Source organism: Danio rerio, chromosome 6 (assembly GCF_052040795.2).
Source record: "Danio rerio strain M-AB ecotype USA chromosome 6, GRCz13ab, whole genome shotgun sequence".
Taxonomy (NCBI): domain Eukaryota; kingdom Metazoa; phylum Chordata; class Actinopteri; order Cypriniformes; family Danionidae; genus Danio; species Danio rerio.
The window spans coordinates 36,737,080-36,758,391 of NC_141026.1; the positions used below are offsets into that span (position 1 = coordinate 36,737,080).

A 21,312-nucleotide genomic window follows, 5' to 3' on the forward strand; every position below is an offset into this window, starting at 1 on the left:
ATTTATTCATTTGTTTTCTTTTCGGCTTAGTCCCTTTATTAATCTGCGGTCGCCACAGCAAAATAAACCACCGCCATATCCAAAAAATGTTTTTTACGCAGTGGATGCCCTTCCTGCTGCAACCCATCTCTGGGAAACATCCATACATACTCATTCACACACATGCACTACGGTCAATTTAGCTTATCCAAATCACATGTCTTTGAACTGTGGGGGAAACCGGAGCACCTGGAGGAAACCCACACGAACACGGGGAGAACATGCTCTTCCGCGTAGCTTTCAGTTATCGTCAATCTAATGCAAACGTACATTTTTTACAGGGTGCACGGGTATGCAAGCTCGTGAAGGCTGAGCCGGCCCACACTTTTGCGCTCGACGCAGAAGTATAAATCAGCCTCAACTGAGCTTGGTCACATCACTCCACACACAATAGGGAAAGTAATTGAAAAAATTGACCTGGAAAAAATTTATCAATTATAGGTTCTTAATGTGAATTTCGATTACTCTTTAATTAATCGCCCAGCCCTATTGCAAATTTTGCATTATGACATTAATTATCTGTTAGTTTGCATCAATGGCTTAGCAAAAAACTAATTGAATGGAGTCGGGTTGTTTTTTTTTTGTTGTTGTTGATTTATTGCCATCAATTTTGTCATAAAATTTAACTTTATTTGAGAGGATTTGGGGAATCTCTTTGTATCACTTCATGATTCTGATAATAATGTGAACAGCCTATGTAAATGATGCTGAGAATTATGACTTGGTGTAGGAGGACAAAAAAAATTACCTTAAAGAATGCAACTGATAGCTAAACACGTTGCTAAAGTGTATAATAAAAAAAAGATTATGTGTATTTTGAGTTAAAAAAAACACTTATAAAATTGACAAGTGAATGGTTTTTATTTATTTATTTATTTATTTTTTGGCATGCTGTGTCTTATCTAAAGACCTCTACTTTTTGTGACTGCAGTAGCGTGAGTGGTTACTGTAGTAGATTATTGCTCGTTTAAGCCTGTTACGTTCTCCCCTAGCAGGATGGGCAGAAATAGCAAAAATAAATAAATAACAAAAATGTTAAAAGAAACCTTTTTAAATGAAATCCACCTTGTTAAGCCCTTGCCCAATGTTCTGCTCAATAATCACTACTCGATTGATGCAAAATATAACAGAATTTATTGCAGCAGGATTAAATGAACATAACTTCATTCATTCATTTTTTTCAGCTTAGTCCCTTTATTAATCAGGGGTCACCACAGCAGAATGAACCGCCAACTTTTCCAGCATGTGTTTTTTTACGCAGGGGATGCCCTTCTAGCTGCAGCCTAACACTGGGAAACAACCATACACTCTCACACTCAAAAAGACACTCTACGGCCAATTTAGCTAATTCAATTCACCGTTACCCCCATGTCTTTGGACTTGTGGGTGAATCTGGAGCACCCAGAGAAAACCCACGCAAACTCGGGGAGAACATGCAAACTCCTCACAGAAGTGCCTACTGACCCAGCCGGGGCTTTAACCAGTGACCGTCTTGCTGCAAGGCGATCATGCTACCCACTGCACCATCGTGACGCACTAAACAAAACTTTCAAAACATAAAGTGAGTATAAAACTTCAGGAGGGAGCAAGGCCAAAACAATGAACAAAAGCTGCTTACGATTTTTAAAGTCTCTAAATAAACTATTCGCTGCAAAATAGCAATGATTAAATAAATTAACAATTTTCCTCTCTTACATCATTAAACATTAAACACTCCCCTTTAAACATTTTTAATTATGGATCTTGGTGCCGCATCTCTCCTGAACTGTTGTCGTGATTGTTGGTCATATGCTCGAGCACAAATAATGGTGGTGAATCAGAAAGAGGAGCTCTTCAGGCGCTGATCAAATTCAGGTGGCAATCATCTCTCTTAAATGATAGAAACAGCAATATGCACACAGTTGCAACAATACTTAATATTTATGACTTAGTTGCTAACGAGATATTAGTTAATATGTTTGAAACCTTGTTTATTTGTATTGAAGGCTTACTATTCATTTAGTTGACACATTGAGCTCCTCTAGCTGTAATGGCAGCGTGTGGTATGATCATACAAAAGCTCAAACAACACATCACACATTGGGGCTATTAGACAGCAGCGGTTTGTGTAATTGAAAAGAAATTAGGCTACTGTGAAAACCCTTTTCATGAAAAATCCTGGAAGCACCTGCCTTTTGCATTGGAGCTCATTTTAAGGTCAGCAGAAACATGGCCCAACACCACTGCTTTATTTCCAATGTGAAAAAGATTATAACATTTTATCTTTGTCAACAACTCCACATTAACTAAAGAAGCCCAGCCAAAAGGTTTTTTTCTTTTCGATGATTCTTGTGAAAAAAAATACATATAAATATAAAAAAATATATATATAATAATATATATATATATATATATATATATATATATTGACACAACTATAATAACAGGATTTAAGATTATAATTATAACTTATTCAAGATTGAATTATAATTTAAAGGGAAATTTTACCCCCCAAAAAATTATTTTATCTTCATTTAAAGTCAAGCATGAGTAAATGAAGGCAAAAGGTAATTTTTATGTACTTATTATCATTATCTTTGTTGTATTTGAAATTGATTTGCTGCAATCGGTTTCCTCAAATGGTTTGAATTATTTTAACTTTTTGGGTTTGACAGTGTCTCAGAGATTTCTGTCTCTTTAACCAAAGTCTGTTCAGCCAAAACTCTTCAAAACATTCCATGAAGACATAAAAAAAGTATATTAATTAAGTGGATTCAATTATTTTATTACTATTTATGCGCGCAAACCAATGAGGTTTGTTTTTGTGTGTCATGCAGCAACTCTTGAGCTTCAATAAAAAACCAGTGAGTCAAGTTTGATTTTGCATGGCATTCATATTTGGTTGTTCTTCTGATTGTGTTAACTCATCATTGTTTATTTGTTAATAATAATAATAATAATAATAATAATAATAATAATAATAATTTACTATTTAACATGAATGTGTCTCTTCAGAATTATTGTTTAAGAAGTATTATTTAAAGTAATACAACTGAACATAAATTGTAGAAGGCTGAGAAAAAAGGTTTTTAAACGTAGAGGTTTTTTAACTATTAACTCTTCTTTTAAATGGGAAATTAAGACTAAATTTACTTTATTGAAATATTGATCATTTTTTACCCTCATTATTTGCAGAAGTTCCCTAAGAATGATTTCACTGCTGTCCCATGGCTTCCTATATCATTTAACATATATATATTTTTATTTCCATTTATTGCTCTTACTATTGTTCACCTCAAACATAATTTCTCCTTGTACTCATTTTCTTTCTATTATTCATATAACTATTTTATTTAATGCCACAATGATGATCTCTATATTAAATTTGTCTTTCAACCTCTTCTTAATATAATAAATGCGTTTCGTTTCACTGTGTAGAGTAGCTCAGAATGATTCAATTTCAGTCATCTTTTCATTGCAGGTTTGTTGGCCAGATCCAAAATCACTAGATTGTTGAAATGAGCCTAATATCAGTTCGGAACAGTGCTTATTAAAATAGAAAGACCCTTTGATCATAAAGAGCATTTATACTGTAAATGTTCATTAGTCATTCATTTGTGCCATCATTTCTTTGGCATGTTTTTTTTTTTCCAATGAAAGTAAACAAAACGTTACTAACACAAAATCAAACTGAGCTTTATCAGCGTAACAGAGACAATTATATATTTTCAGACAAGATAAAATATTTTTTGAGACAACAAATAAGCTCCTACAGTTTTTACACAGCTTTAAAACACATACTTTTCAGACACATTTGTTGTGCTTCTTACAATATAAATCAGTTTTATAGTGATTTCCCTTTTCTAACGGGGCACATTATCCATCAGTTAATAAAAAGCATACTTGAGCTGTAGAAAGCACGTAAGCATTCAGCAAATGTGCCATTAACATCTTGCTCCACAATCCTTGTTCTTTATTCACAGAGTGCTGGAGCCAAGCACAGACAACACTGTGTTCCCATGTAGAGGCTGGGATCGAGTCCCAGACTGACAGCATTGTTCAAGAGGGGTCTGCTCCTCTCCACTGTCTAATTCTCACTCCTCTCCCCTTTAATTTGCTCCTTTCTTCCGTAGAGTTTCTCTGTTCCTCTTAATTTCCCTTTTGGTACCTGTTGTTATGGATCAGTGGGACTGCACAGAGTACTATACTTACCAGAGTACTAAACTGAGGCTACAGTTTGCACAGGCTCACCAAAATTGGTAAAATGTTGCTGGTCTGATGGGTTTCGATTTCTGCTGCAAAATTCTCATGGTAGTGTCAGAATTTGGCTTTAACAACATAAAAGCAAGGATTCATCCTACCTTGCATCAATGATTCAGGCTGGTGGTGGTGCAATGGTGTGGGAGATATTTTTTAAGACACTTGTTAGGACACATTTGGTCTAGCAGTTGAGGCTACCTGAGTATTGTTGATGATCATCTCTATCCCTTTATGACCACAGTGTACCCATCTTCTGATGGCTACTTCCAGCAGGATAAGGTGCCATGTCATAAAGCGTGAATCATCTCAGACTGGTTTCTTGAGCATGACAAACAGTCTACTGTTCTCAAATGGCTTCCACAGTAACCAGATCTCCATGCAGGAGATTCACATCATGAGCAGCTGACAAATCTGCAACAACTGTGTGATGTTATCATGTCAATATGGACCAAAATCTCTGAGGAATTTCCAGTACCTTGAATCTATGCCACAAAGTATTAAGCAGCTCTGAAGGCAAAAGCTGGCCCAACTCAGTACTAGTAAAGTGTACCTAATAAAGTGGCAGATCAGTGTATATTAAGCATATTAGCAATTAGCAATAAGCAAATATAGGTTTTTTTTATATATAGAGAGAGAAATGTGCTGTTTATAATTAGGCAAATTATGTATAAACAAATTGCTCTTTAAAAGACATTTAGGATTCAAAAATCAACAAAGCTGTAAGGTTTGGTTCATTGAAGTGTAAAAAAAAAGGCCTTTAAAAATAGATATTGTGATTGAATTCGGAATTAAAAGACACAAATATATGCATTGTGGCAAAAGGACACTTAAAAGTGTATTTTTAGGAAAATAAACTTGTTTATGAAAAGTCGAATAACCCAACATTTCAGATAGAGCTGTGAACCTACACTAGTCTCATGGTTCGGTTCGGTTACGATTATTATCATGCCATCGATTCGGTTTAATTCGATATCTCGGTGCATCACGGTGCATTGAAGGTGCTTTTCATACACAGTTTTTTATTTTCTTCACAGCAGCAATTCTTGTATTAAAATATATGAATATATTAATATTTATATACTATTTGTAATACAATTTTGTCATTTAAAACAAACAGTCAGATATATGAACTGTACCTTCAAAAAACACCAGCATTTAGCAAATAATATAAACTAACATAATTATCCAGCTCGCTTTCTGATCCTTGTCTAGTTCTCTTACACCCCTTTGATTGGTCACACCCTCAACAAAAACGGTTGCGATTGGCTCTTGCGCGTTGCGCTCTTCATAGGTGAGTGATACTCATCTGCAGGCGGCAGCGGTGATCACAGCTGATCCATGATATACAAGGTGGAGAAAACTCTGCAGACATGCTCTCGTGTCTGTATCTAGAAGTAACGCTGTCAAATAGCCGAAAGTAAAGTCACGCCAGCAGGTCAAATGGGCCACAGTGTGTGTATGTGTGTGTGTGAGAGAGAGTGAGAAAGAGATAGAGAGAAATGGAGTACTTTCATTCTCTCAATCGCAGTGAAATAGGGGCTTCTGCTGTAAATATCAGCGAAAGACTAATTCAGCAAACACACACAGTGAAATTGTGCACAGTTTATGAGTTTTAAGTCATTGGATCGTTGTAAATACTCCCGCTTGCCTCCCTCGCGACAGAGCGCATATGAGATAAATGTCCTCAGTACATAATAACTGTTTATGATTATTACTGAACCGATACCGAATTGTCCACGTTTGCATCGTGGTGCACCGAAGAAACAATTAATTTTGACACCCCTAATTTCAGAATTGACTGGTGACAAAATGTTATGCTGACTGCTTTTTTAAGAAGCAGCGGAACACTTTTGTATCACAAGTGGCAGGCTTTTGTATTCCCTCTTCTGAATGGCTGTTCGCCTCTGTACTAACCTTGCCCTGCAGGGCCCATTGGGGGAAACAGCATTAACTCAATGGAATACTAATGACATCAATATATTCCTTAAGAATTCCTCATGGATCAACTGGATGCGGAATGTTGACACTGTGGTGAGTGTTTGGCTGGGATGCTGCAGGACTTTGATTAGCATAGAAAGCTTGATTAGCAGGTTTTAGAATGTCACGGTCTCTCAGTGTTGAGGGAGGATGTTCCTCATGTCAACCTTAATTATAATTAATAGTCAAATAACAAACACATTTACATGTACAAAAACATTGATAGTCCAAATTAAGCTCATGTTTTGACTCTTTGATGCAAACCAAAGAAATTTTTTTTTCAGCTGTTGTTCCCTTAATCAGATTTTGATTAAATTGTTAATTTTTAATTTATATCTTTAGACATTGTTGATTTAAGGAAGACAGAAATGATCTTCAAATATTTTTGGGGTTTTTTAGCAGTCGGTTTAAAATAGCAACTGTCATTTAAAGGGCACCTTAAATCATCCTTTGTAAGCTGTTTGGACAGAACTGTGTTTAGGTATAGTGTGTCCACAGTCATATTGGTGTGATAGAAACACAATGAGTCTCTTTTTTTAAATTTCTTGAGTGTGGTTTCCCCGCCCACTGAACTGATTGACAGGATGTGCGCAAAGCAACTGGGATTAAAAGATCTGTTCAGTTCTCTGTGATCATCAAGTAAGTTAAAGACCGTAAAATCACTGTAATTCATCACCACAGCGGCATGTCAGTACAATTATAAAAGAAGACGCTTCAATCCTGGTTTGTGAACATTAAATCAGGTTTATTTTTTTGCATAAACATAACAGATTTTTGTCATGCAAAAACAGTGCAAAGTTAAACGTGTATGCTGTGTGTGTGTGTGTATGCTGTGTGTGTGTGTGCGTGAACTTTGTAACAACTTTGTGTGTAACTCATCATCGCAAAAAGGCTTGAATAAACTCCACAACAAATGCATCAAATAATCATTGGGAAAATCTTATGGTAATATTTCTCACAAACGTTACATGAGATCTGCTTCCTTCATGTCTGTCACTGTGCTGTTTATCTGACGCAGCTGAGGCGGAAACTGAGGCACAATCTGACAGACACGTGGGAACAGTAGGCGGAGAGAACTAGCATTAAAGGCACAGGCAACAAAAGCAGCTACATTATGTTCAGAGCAGAAATTCCAATATTCTGAAAGCTATAATAAATAATCTGATAGGTGTTATTGAAACTTTACAGACACATCTGGAGACACAAACAACGTATCTTAAACCTTGAAAATGGGGTAAAATAGCAGCCCTTTAATTTCAAAATAGCATAACTAGTATAACTAGTATAATAGTAAATGTATATTAATATATTAAATAAATATTTAATGCTTAAATTTCAATGAACAGAAAGTAAAAGTATGCCCAGTTAGTTCATGATATTTCTTAAGTTTAATAATTTATGAAGAGTTTTTAAGATTCATATTTTTTATGTATGTATTTAAGTAACAATTTAAAATCTTTTGTGCTCGTAATATGTTTTTGTTGAAGCTGTGATACTTTTTTATTTTTATTGAAACATTGTACAAGTATTTGAATCTTTTTATTCATTTAATTAGCTGAAAAGTTGTGCACTTACACCTACCTGCTAGGAAGAAAAAGCTTAAAAATCTTTGTTTTGACAATTCAACTAATCAGACAATTTATATCTGTACTCTGCATGCAGCTCTCTTAACCCTAACTGTGGGTTATTGGATTGCGGCATCATCTGGTCTCTTTAAAAGAGCTCAAAAAGAGCTGTGAGTCCCAGACAGTTGAAATATTAAAGATGGCTCATCAGCCAGGGGCAGCCATTGATCAGAGAGATTCCCTCTCAACGCTGGACACCTCTGATAGATCCTCAGTCCAATTGGGCAGGGCTCACGCTGGTCCACAACATCAAAACACGAGATCAAAAGCTGTGGGTTTGTGAACCTGCATTAATAAGGTTTTACGTTATACGTGCTCCAGTGTCAGTGCTCCTCTTCGCATCGCTTTGAAGTTATTGTATTTTTACCTTTGAGAAAGTGAACTCAAAAAAGACCTTTGGTGTAAAAGAATCTAATTATGACACATTGAAATGAAGTTATTTTGGCTTAATGGAACCAAATAGCAACTTTTTTTTTAAATCAAAAATTATTTTAATGATCTTGTGTATCAATCACAACAAGAATGTTCTGCTAGCGGTTGCAGTTCAAGCTTTACTAATAAGTTTTTATTTGTTACATATGCACCTTGTAAGTCTAACCTTAAAACTCAAAACTTAAGTATTCTAAATCTCAAAAATATGTGAAGATTAAACTGTCGTTTTCTTCAAACTGTTCTTTTCACTTAAAACACCTCTAAGATTTCAGACAACATTTTTCACCTGAATGCATTCCCATGCAAAGTATGCTGGGAATTACACACCCAACCAGTTAGTTATATCAACAATCTTCATGTTGCCCCAATCGCAAAATAATTAGCTTTTTTTTTTTTACATGCTTACTACTTACTTACGTACTTTTTCTACTTTAAATTAGATTTTTCTACAATCCTAACAGCGGGGTTTTAAAAAGACTTAAAGTCTTAAATTTCAAAAACAAAATTTTAGGCCTTAAAAAGTCTTAAATTTACTGAAATATTGTGGTAATATGTCTTAAATCATTTTAAACAGGTCTTACTTTTCATCTACCCAAGTGAAGCTACCCTATTGGGCCGGCAACCATCCAATCACCAACAATTCATTTTAATAAATTAAAGGAAAGAAAATTAAAAACAGTTACATAGCTCCTTATCATAACTATAAATCAATTTACTCTTAACGTTATCTTTCAGTGATACAAAAACTATTTACAGTAAAAAAAAAAAATCCATTGGCCCAACTGGGCCATTGGAAATAATCATTACTGTTTAGCCCTGTATAAGTCTAAAATTTAATTCTTAATGGTCATAAAAGGGTTTTAAAAAGTTTTAAAATTTACTTGATGAAACCTGCAGAGACCCCGCTTAAGTTCATTGGAGTCTGAAATATTGTACGCTAAAAAATTTATATGACCTCATGTTGTGTCAGTCACATTTACACACTACCTCAGAATCTTTTATTCAAATATTAATTTGTATCAGAAGCATGTTTTTCTCTGTTTTTCCGCATCCTTTGCTGGTGTTTTGAGAGATATTTTGACAATCCACAGCCAACCGTGCTACTGAAAGCCAAAATCTAGAATGGCATCTGACAAATTAGCATCTCAACTTCGTCTCGCACCATGGAGCACTTTATGGCAAACAAAGTCCAGAACATAAAGACAGATTGTGTGGGATGTGTGGGAATGCCTGCCGTGCAACCGCTCACCTTTCACATTCTGCTGCTGGGAGGCTCTGTCCAGGATCAATTAAATTTAACGTAAACAATACAGTATTTCCTCTTTCCTTTTCTTTTTTGAGAAGCGAAGAGAACACGAGCATCACTGCATGAATATTTCATTATGTGATTTTTTTTTCCACAACAAATTGATTAATGCTCAAAGACTCAGTGTGCATGGTTTACTGTATGTGCGTATTTTTAGGTTAACTATTATTTAAAAAAAGCGTACAAAAATTCAGAAAGACATTTCAGTTTGCTACAACAATAAATTGTGAAAGAACTTCAAGAATTATTTTGTTTCTGAACAAGCAGCAAATCTCTATTCCTTCTTTTAGTTTGAGATTACTACTATTTTCCCCTCATTTTGCTGGTCCTCAGCCGTGAAACTCTCCTGCAGTTCTGACATCTATGAAGAGATGCCTTTTGTTTATGTCAAACCCTCACCCCACCGCTGGGCTGCGTCCTTCTCCCTGCTCCCGTCATGTCAAAAGAGTTTCCTGCAGCTCACGCTTTCATAGCTCCTACAGAATAAAACAGGGCCGAACACGTCTCCCTCTGTTCCCCCAGAAAACCGCAACACATGGTCCTTTAGAGTCTCGGCCCATCAGGAGTTCTCTCACACCGCTGCAGACCAGCATCATGTTTACCCCCATGTCATTCGCAGAGAAACCAAATGAAGGAGAAGTCAGTGGGTATAGGGGAGGTGGGTGACATTGTGACAACCGCGGCAGCCGGGCAGAGGATTCATTTATATTCTAATGGGTGGGTAGTCCTGGATACGCTTAGGTGACTGGAAAACTTTCAACGAGAGGAAGTGAGCAGACTTGGATTTGGTGCCTGTGCTTGTATAACTTCGCCAATTGAAATGGCTCTCACAATTGAAGGTAACTCTCGGTTATTCCCAGTGGATATAAAAAAAGAGAAAGGGGCTGGACTTTTCAGAAAGCAAACATGTATATTTTCCCATGGACTTTCTAAATCTTTGCTTTGTAGACTGGAATGAATTTACTTATAGGCTCAGCTGAAAGCATTATTGCGGGTTTATGTGAGACACTCAACAAAAGGAAAATATTTCAAATCTAAGATATATATATATATATATATATATATATATATATATATAGCTATGGAAAAAAATACAGACATCTTAAAAATTCTGTTTCTCAGTATTTTCTTTTTTTTAAGTAAAATATAATTTTTGTTTTGTTCAAAAAAAATTTAATTTCATTCATTCATTCATTTTTCTTTAGCTTAAGGCTGGTTTATTCTGCATTAAGTGATCGTCGTGATCCTTGTCCATAGTCGTGAATTTATACTTCTGTATGCTGTTTGTGTTGCTCTCCAGTAACAATTCCGAAACGATAGTTGGCAGTAGATTGTTATGTTTCTCTGTGTCGAGTTTCTTTGTAGGTGTTTTGTTTTTTCTGAATGCTACCTTAAAGTACAAGTCGCTAAAACTCACTCATTCTGTAAAAGGAACTGGCGGACATGCAACAATTTTAATCATAAGATAAACACAAAACAAATGTTTCCAATTGGAGCTTTTCCACAGGACTCGACACTCCCTCCAACGGGTTTATACGGCTCTCTGCCCTGCCCACACTCATCAGCTCTACCAAGCCCACCAATCACAGAGCTTGCGGTTCTTGTCATTACGATGTGTAGTTACATTTTTGGGAGGTGCACATCAGCGTTGGCTTCAGCCACGGCGAGGAGTATGCGACAGCGCCAGAGCATACGAGTGTGCTTGGCACAGAAGTATAAAGTAGCCTTTAGTCTCTATTTTAGAGTTCACCACAGTGGAACAAACAGCCAACTATTCCAGCATATGTTTTATGCTCATTCACACACACTCATAAACTACAGACAATTTTGTTTGTTCAATTCAGTTATACTGCATGACTTTGGAGTGTTAGGGAAATCGGAGCACCCGGAGGAAACCTGCTTAAACAAGGGATCACTGAGCCACCATATCACCTGCAAAATGTCATATTAAATGTTATTTAAAATCAGTATTTGGTGAAAAAAAACCAAATGTCATTTTCCTGAAACAGGTGGAAGTCAATCAGAAGCAAACTAACTGTATTACAGCACGAAGTCACTTTGTAAAAAGAAAAAAACAACCCAAGCTCATTCTGGAAACGTAGCCCCGCGGACGTTTCTGGAGACCGCGATTTACGTGGCTGGAGGTACGTAAGGCCGCGTTTAGTTTTTTTCGAGCGAACGCTGCGGGGCGGTGTGGCGCCGCTCCGCCCCTCCTCTTCGCGCTCGCCGGCCGACGGCTCGCCTCCGAGTGGAGGGCTTTCCCGATGCAACCAGTTTGTCCGCTTAGCTCACAGCATTGCGTTGACGGAGCGGAGGCCCCGGAGGAGGAGGAGCCGGCCGTGGGGACGACGACCGGGATCGAGTCCGGGGAACAACAGGCTCCGGAAATCAGGTAAGACGAAAAACGGAATCCGAAAAATAAGGGCGAGAACGCGGCGGGATCCGAAAACGCGGTCGAAATCGAAGACGAGGGCTTTTGCTTTTTTTTTTTCTCTGGACGGCTTTTGAGAACCGTCGCTCGGGTTTAGGGAAGGAGGAGGAGGCAGAGGAGGGTGGCTGAGTCGGCCGATCCGGCGGCTTTTCACGCGAGAACGGCGCGGACGCGGGCGCGAACGAAAACAAAAAAACGCTCAAATACATACCTCCCGGGACGTAGATCGCGGTCCGCAGAAACGTCCGCGGGGCTACGTTTCCACAATGAGCCCCGGTTGGACATAAAAAAACATGCATATTCAGTATCTTCAGGTGTAGCTGTTTAGATTAACTGTTGGAATATCTGGTTGAGGTGTTATAGAAACATCCCAACAAATGTTAAGTGTAACCCAATAGAACAACCCAATAGCTTTATTAATTAATTATTAAAAGTGTTTTTAGTGACTATCAAATTATTTACCTTAATTTAAATAAGACAATAATATGATTAAGGTGTTTACATGAGTTGCTTTTTGAAAGTTGCTTTCATGATCCAGTTATACATGTTATAGCACATGATTCAATTAACGTCAATGCGTCACCACGCTATCTGCATTTCCTCTGGAGTTTCAAGTAATTTCGGGTGTTTTATTTTTATTTTTTCGACTTTAACTGCACTTTCACTTTAATTCGTGAACATTTCATGCATGCCCCCTGTGACAAACGAGATATTGGACGCAAGTATGAACTGCTGGAAGAATGTTGTTTTAATAGAATTTGATACTTCATGCCGTGTGGGAGAAAGCACCTCCGCATTTTGCGATGTATTTGTGGTCCTTTACTGACTTGATAGGTGCAGAGAATAGTGTCAAACAGCCATGTGTGTATGGAATATCTTGTCACAAAATGTCTTGTCACAAAAGATCTTACATGACAGTAATAGTTTAAGGTGTTTACATGTCTGGACTGCACTTTAATAATGCCACTACATAGGCTACTTAACGTCTTAATTCGATTTTTTTTTTTATTATGACCTTAGTCAGATTAAATTAATCAAAAATTGCTGTTTACATGGTAGACTCTTAATCAGAGTATTGTCTTAATTGTATTAAAATTGGATTATTGGTGTCCATGTAAACACACTCGATGTTAACTCAATTTTCAGGTGGTCCCCTAAATTTTTTCTTAGCTGTATATATATTTTACCTCAATAGCATGTATGGAGTAGATCTGAGATGTTGTTATTCACTGCACATCCTAGTAGAGGCTGATGGGATTACCCTGTTAAAAATAAGAACATTAAATTGAAATGTGAGGTTCACTAGTTCCTAATTCAACACGATTGCTGTTTTCCCCCAGAGCACCCCTTTCACTTTAATAATTGATAAAGATTAAGGTCCTTTTGAATAGTTTAACATTAGATTTACATAGCTTTTCAGGTATTGAACCTCATCAATATTTTAGTACATTCCTGTAGCACAATATGCATTTAGTTTTCAATCTATTAAAAAGATCCCTGATTGGTTTAAAGTGGCTGTATGTAGAATTTAAAGTCTGATGGCTGTTGAATAAATTGCATGCAGCCATTTATTGCTTTTTCTCACACTCCTGCACATGTAACTTACAAGAGACTGAACGGGAGTCAATGAACATAATTAAAAGTTCTATTTCCTTAGTTAGAAATTAATGTTAGCAATGTGATGCACTCATAATGAACATCCTAATGGCATCCACACTGCTGGGAACTATGTTTAGTTGAGTATGTAAATAGATGTTAACTGCACTATTTTCTCTCAAAAACTAAATACAAAAAATCAGTGGTGAGAAAGCTGAAATTAAAAAGCAGCCTGTTTTAGAAATATGTTTATAAAAATAAGCTCTGCAATGCAACAGTATCATGTCATAAGATAATGAATAATTGAAAGATGATTGATTTTAAATTCTGTTTTCACTATTTGTTAGGACTGCACAATTTATCATTTTAGCCTCAATATCGAGCATCCGCAATAGTCATATCACAGGATCTGAAACGTTGAGTCTGAATCATAGCTGACCTAACTGCTAAGTTTAACCATAATAGAGTGAAAGTTTATCATATGTATGTTTTTTAACACTCATGACTACATTTCAAGAGAGTTTTTCAAAAATATTTAGACAAAAAATATGATGTTTGGAGGTGTAGCAAAGATGAATTGTATTCAATTATGTATATATGTATATGAGTTATGCAAATAAAGGTTTTTCTTTCTTTGAATTTTTTTTATCTTGATTCTAGTTCAAATATCCACATTTTAATGTAAAAATAAAATAATTTTACTAGTCCCATTGGCAGATAATTTTGCTTGTTATATGGAAAAACTCTAAAGTTTAACTTAAAGCTCTTAATTATGACTTATGTCTTCTGACGGTAAAAATAAAACAATATTTTTTACTTGATCTAAGAATTTTTAGAAATTTGAATCAGAATTAGAATCAGAAAGAGCTTTATTGCCAGGTATGTTCATACGTATGAGGAATTTGTTTTCGTAGCAGAGCTTCTACAGTGCAACATAATTACTGAGACCGGACAAAAAAACAGATAATAAATATATTTTGAAAATAGAAGTAAGTAGTGAATGCAAATATACAAATTCACAAGTGTAAGGACAGGTATATTACTATATCCATAGTTATATGTGCAGCTGTTATGTGCAAGTTGACATGTATGTCGTTAGTATGTTGTTAAATAAGTGTATGTGTGTAAAAAGTGTATAGCAAGTAGTGATGTTTGTTTCACAATTACTATCATCAAGTGTTCATGTATGGATTTTCTGAGGGAAGAAATTGTTTCTGTGTCGGGCTGTTCTGGTGCACAGTGCTCTGTAGCATCGACCAGAAGGTAAAAGTTCAAAGGGGACTTGAGTTGAGACAAAATTTGGTCTAGAATTGAGACAAACCACAGTAAGAAAAACACTATTTTGCAATAATATTATTAATTTTCTGTACCTGAATACTCTTAGACTCCCCAGAAAACTGTCAAATAGCTATTTAAACTATATTGTGAAGCTGTATTCATATCACAATATTTATCACAGAAATATATCACAATATGAGATTTATCTGATATCGTGGAGCCCTAGTATTTAAAGTTTTATATCCTTTTTTTTTCTATTATATTTAGTATTTACTATTATATAATATTAAATTTAGATAAATCTATAAAATATAGATTAACTAATTGTATTTTTACATTTAACAACTTAAACAACTTAGAAGTCATTATTTATTATTCATTTAAAAAATATATATTTTTTTTTGTATGTAATAAAAATACACAAAAAAACTCTCAGCTTTAATGCAATTAAAGGTGTGGCAATGTAATACATAATTCCTCACTTTTATATATCCAGCAATAACTCATAGATGCTGAAGAAAAACCCCAGTCCATATAGGCCAGAGTATCATAGCGACTTGGGAGTAGACTTTTTGGATTTAGGCCAAATCAATCACGTAGAAACCAAGAACATCTTAGCAACTGCATATCAACATGCTAATAGCCTCACAAAACACCTTAGCAACTGCATAATAATGTTCAGCCAACAATACACAGCCCTTTAGCATTGTGTCAGCTAGCAAAAGGTTCATATGCAAGCACCACTTTGTTGTTTTTCAATCGACTTATGATACAAAAAGTCATTAGTTCGATGCATAAATGTGGCGTCGTGATTAAACGTTGTTCGCACAGTGCATTTGAGTGCTTTTAAAGGACCTGTCATTGTGAGGCGTGCATGTTATTTTTTGCCTTTAGATGTTGATGCTTCGTGTGATTCACAGGCGTCAACAAAAAGCCATGTCAACCTTGCTTTCTCACTTCCTAACCAATCAAGCAGTTTTATAGTGAAAACAGAGGCGCTTAGTCATTGTGCATGTCCCTCCCACATGGCATAATGATTTTCATCCAAGCGTCAGAGAGATTAGCTAAAAAGACGTGATTATGGAGGCATAAGAAGAGCTCTACAGAAGATGTGTGAAAATCTGCTCATGCAAAGTAGAGATGAACAATGTCTTATTATTTGTAATATTCCAGTAAAAAAAATCTTCTAGTGATAATAATGATAAAACTATCTGGAATCTGCCTTTATAGTCTGGAGCTGGTTTGATAAATGTGTGATAAATTAATTATCAAAGAGATTTATGACCCTGGACCACAAAACCAGTCTTCTGAAAGGTGAATAAATAAGCTTCCCACTTCTGTATGATTTTTTTAGGACAATATTTACCAAGGATACATCTATTTTTAATATCTTAGCGTTTAAAGGAATCTTATTATTATATAAAAAAAATCACCTTAATGGTTGTCCAAATTAAGTTTTAGCAATGCATCCTAATAAAACATGAAGTTTTGATTCACTTACGGTAGGAAATTTATTAAATGTCTTTATGGAACATGATCTTTTTCTAATATTCTAATGGTTTTTGGTTTAAAAGAAACATTGACAGTTTGACAATATGAGTTTTTTTTTTCAAATTCACTTAGTCAGTCAAACATTTAAAACTAACTATTTTTGTGGCCAGATGTCATTTAATTTCACAAAATGCAGAAGAAATCATACAATTGTATCAACAGAGACTCATTGGAAATATGTTCTTTTGCCTTTGAAATCTCAAAAAACTTATTTCCTCTTACTCTTATTTCCCCATATTCATGTTTAACTGCAGTTTCCTAGTGAATTGAATGCTACGGGGCATTATGGCAAATGGTGAGAGTTTTAATTTATGTTCCTTTTTACACTTATGATAATTAACAAAGAAAAAATTACAGAGAAAAACACCAATAAATACCACAAAACAACTTAATAATGTCTATGATTTGAAATGGAAAAGGTTTGCCTCACCTATCTATCTTTATGGTAGTGTGATGCATAGTGTGATGGTCAGTTTGCTTGGTAGCTTACTTTGTATGGTTTTGTAAAGAGCATTTTTACAAAAGCAATGTTTAATCAAGGTAAAGCTAAGTGGTCACATTGCACTTTTTTTATATTTGCTTTTGAAAACACTATTGGTTGGGTTTAGGTCAGGTACATGGGACCAAGTGATCTTTAAGACATACCTGCAACAACAAAACCTAAACTATACAATGTATTTCAGATTCATAAAATGTAGACAGCACCCTCTGTCTACTGACAATATATATATATAACAAACTTTATAAATGTTAAGCTTGATAGATAAACAAACTATACAGTAAATAAACTAAAGTAAACTATTATTGCCACAAATGTGTTTATTGTCTTCATGTTTGATTATGTTTAACATTTTCCATCATCTTTTTACTTATCTATACAATAACTGGATGTCTTTATTTCTTTGAAGCATATATGGAGATTTTGCATGGTTCCGCCCTCTAGTGTAGCTCTCAGTGTGAATTAAAACAGATATTGATTATGCAAGCATCATATTCTTTACATTAAAATCATAATAGGAAAGATAACCCTTCTCTCCAGGAAAGCAGGACTGTTATCTGTCTCTCATTGGATAAATATGAAATATCATAACTGATATCTATACCATAACATATTGTGATATAGTTTTATTTCCATATTGCCTATCCATAATGTAATGTCTGGCACAGTAAATGTGCTGATGAGGGATCATATACATCTTGCGTGTTATGAATACTAATGGTGAAGATAGATGCAGAATTTGAGGGTTTGATTGCAGCACTTACTGTTCGTAAGCATTGGCGGTTCGTTAGAGCCCAGTCCATTAACCTGCTTTGCTATGATGCTGGAACCATATGCTGCTAATTAGAGCTCTAATGTGAGACACTAAATGTCAGTCTGGAGCGCAAGTGAGGAGATGATTGTTGGGTATAATAGCTGTGTTTTTTCACTTGCACTTGTCAGATTTGAGTCTCACCATCAGTATTGTTTGGAACAATGGGCAGAATGATATTAACCTGTGCTGTGCTTGATTAGGGGGGTTTACAAATGAGGTGACTGTGAACTGTATATATCAGAGATGGCTTTTTTATTTTAAAAAAATTCTACAACTGTCCTGTGTATATGTGTTGAAGGGGTTAATGTATATAAGTTTGAATGTAACATGTATACAGTACATGAGATGTAACTAATAAAAGAAGAAAAAAGAAAAAATCAACAAATACAAACAAAAGTTAACTGTTCTTCTGCCAGAAACATGCCATTTTCCCTTATGCTTAAAGAGTTAACAACACAAATACTGTATATTACTACTGTATGTACACAAATGTACTTCTAATAATAATAATAATAATAATAATAATAGTACTGTTATATAATTATATGAATATATTAGAGTAGTATAAGTAGTTTAGAAATAATACATTAATTTTATTCTTTTTGTATGTTTTCATTTTGATATCATGACGATCGTTGGGGTTAAGTATTATTGCTGTAGCATAAAATAACAGTAGAGTAATTTTACAGACGTACGTACATACATACATACATACATACATACATACATACATACATACATACATACATATTGTACATGCATACATACATACAGTTAAAGTCAGAATTATTTGCCCCCCTCCCCCACTTAATTTTTTTTCCACTGAGTTTTTTCACAGTTCAACGAAGAGAAGATTATTTCAACACATTTCTAAACGTAATAATTTAAATTAATAACTCATCTCTAATGACTAATTTCTTTTGCCATGATTACAGTAAATAGTATTTGGCTAGATATTTTTCAAGACACTTCTATACAGCTTAAAGTGACATTTGAATTTAGGCAAGTCATTATTTAGGCAAGTCATTGTATAACGAATGTTTGTTCTGTAAACTTTTGAAAAATATATAGCTTAAAGGGGCTAATAATTTTGGCCTTAAAATTGATTTTTAAAAATTCAAAACGGCTTTTATTTTAGCCGAAATACAAGAAATAAGGCTTTCACCAGAAGAGAAAATATTATTACTACTGTGAAAATTTCTTTGATCTGATAAACAACATTTTGGGAAATATATCTAAAAAAAATAATAATTCAAAGGGGGGCTAATAATTCAGATTTCACATGTACATACATACAACAATAATATTCAGAACATTATTAGTCCCCATATGGATGTTGTTAAAGCCATAAATCTCTTAGAAGATCAATGCATTATAGCTTCCAGCGTAAAACGGATGCAAAACATGTCAATAACATACATACGATCACAGAGGTACTTCAGGTCGGCACATACACCCGTTCTTCTGGTTAATGTACACTCATCATCAGACCCTGTCGGATAGAAGATCCTTGCTGTCATCTTTTATTTTAACACACTGTAATGTTGGGTTTTTGAATGTTGCCATTCATATTTCACACATCATTAACTTGAGCCCATTTCATTCCGTTACAAGCTGAGGGTTTATGTATCAGGCATCCATAGTGTGATGTGCAGCTAATGCAGAACTGATGCAGCTAATCACTCGTTTCCCGCACTGTATGGATACCTTTGATTTTATAGTGACATTGATTAGTAGAGCGTTGATAAGCTTGATAGATGGATGGATGGGTTTGGATGGATGAGTTGGGTGGATGGGTTTGGATGGATGGATGGATGATAAATGGAAATTATTGCACGATCACTACATTCACAGAGGGACCAGCTCTGCCCCCAAAACAAACAGCGGCGCGCACACTGGCCACAATGAGTGATGGTGGGGCTACTACAATATTGCTGTCGCTGCAGAAAAGCAAGGCTGGAACAAACACATTCACACAAAGGAATAAGCAACAAAAGAGGTGGGAGAGATAAACAGAGAGTGAGAGGCTGCTTTGCAAGTAGCATGAAGAAAATAAAATCATGAGACATTCTGACACCAGATGCCCCAGACACTGACTATATTAGACCAAATGTTCTTATGTTGTTTGATTTATATAAAACAGAACAGCAGATCCAAAAGAAATAATTATTTAAAGTATTAAATATATATAAAATTTAATACAAATAACTCTTTTAAAGACTAAGGAACACACTTTTTGCATTGAGAGGCGCCTTTTTAAATGGTTTACTAAAAGCTGCGAGCATTTTGCACGCTGCTTATGCGCCCTGCACGTCTCGTGTTTTGGACGTTGTGAGCTTTGCGCTCGCAGTAGAAAAAACAACGTCTTTTTCATTCTCCAATCAAATAAAAACTGAGGCAGAGTTTCCGTTGATGTGACTGCAGTATTTGTGTTGTTAAGATGACTAGATTTTTGAAGATTTTGCTAGACTGGATATTTATTTAGAGTAGGGGTTCCATGTTTTTAAATGATTTATTTATAAATATAAATGCCTAATGTGAAATGTCAGAAGTCTCAAGCCTCCTTTCCACTGCACACGACAAGCGACAGACCGGAAGTCATTTATTTCCAATGGTCTCCTTGGCTTTATAGTGTGGATAGAGATTTTTTCTGTTTTTCTGAATACACAACAAAAACGCCAATCTGCACGAGTAGCGTTTTTATTCTAAAAAGCTGTCTAAAACTTACTAATGTAAATTACACCGTAAGGCAGGTACAGCATTTTCAATTTCTTTTCATTGTAAAGAATGTGTGTGTAAATATCCATTAAATAATATAAATACAGTACAATACCTCTGTAAATTTAAATGCTCATATTTAGGGCTGCACGATTAATAAAAAAAAAAGAACACGATCTCATTTCGACCCTACACACAATCTTAATTCAGCTTTTCTATGATTCAGCCAATTATATTTTCAAGGTCAGTAGAGAAGTCGCACAAGTCTTCACAGCTACATTGACACCTTCAAATGGCGCTAAAAGTGTCACATACTGTATTTATAAGGTACAATTCACCCAGAAATGTCATTTCTGTTTTCATGTAATGATGTATTCGTGGCCGCAAAATCACACGTGAGCTGAATGCAAGCTGTTTGTTTACTACCGAGAATGCACGCATGACGCCTACTTTGGTGAACAAAACCTGCATAGGCTGTGAATGAAAGGTAATAAACTTGTAAATAACGTTTAGTTTGTTGCACAGAGCGATCGTTTGAGGGCCGTGTGGGAAGTTTGATTTGCATGTGTGTGTTTTTTTCTCACAGTGACATGAGCCACACTCTGAAGTGAAAGTGAAACCTGTATGCACATCATTTAAATGATCATATGCCATTTTAGAGTTATGATTATGGCAAGCATTTTATATGTTTTTTCTTTTATAGCGAACACAGAGTGTTGTGCATGAAAATAAATGTTTACTGCCAGTATAACAACCCCAGCCTATATATAATGTTAAATATAATGCAAGAATAATGATAAAATTCTG

The 21,312-nt window shown here is 35.3% G+C and overlaps 1 protein-coding gene across 4 annotated transcripts in view; it reads left to right on the forward strand.

The window, feature by feature from the left end:
* The window catches only part of lrp8 (low density lipoprotein receptor-related protein 8, apolipoprotein e receptor), a 290,837-nt gene that overhangs the window by 80,710 nt on the left and 188,815 nt on the right, over positions 1 to 21,312 (forward strand).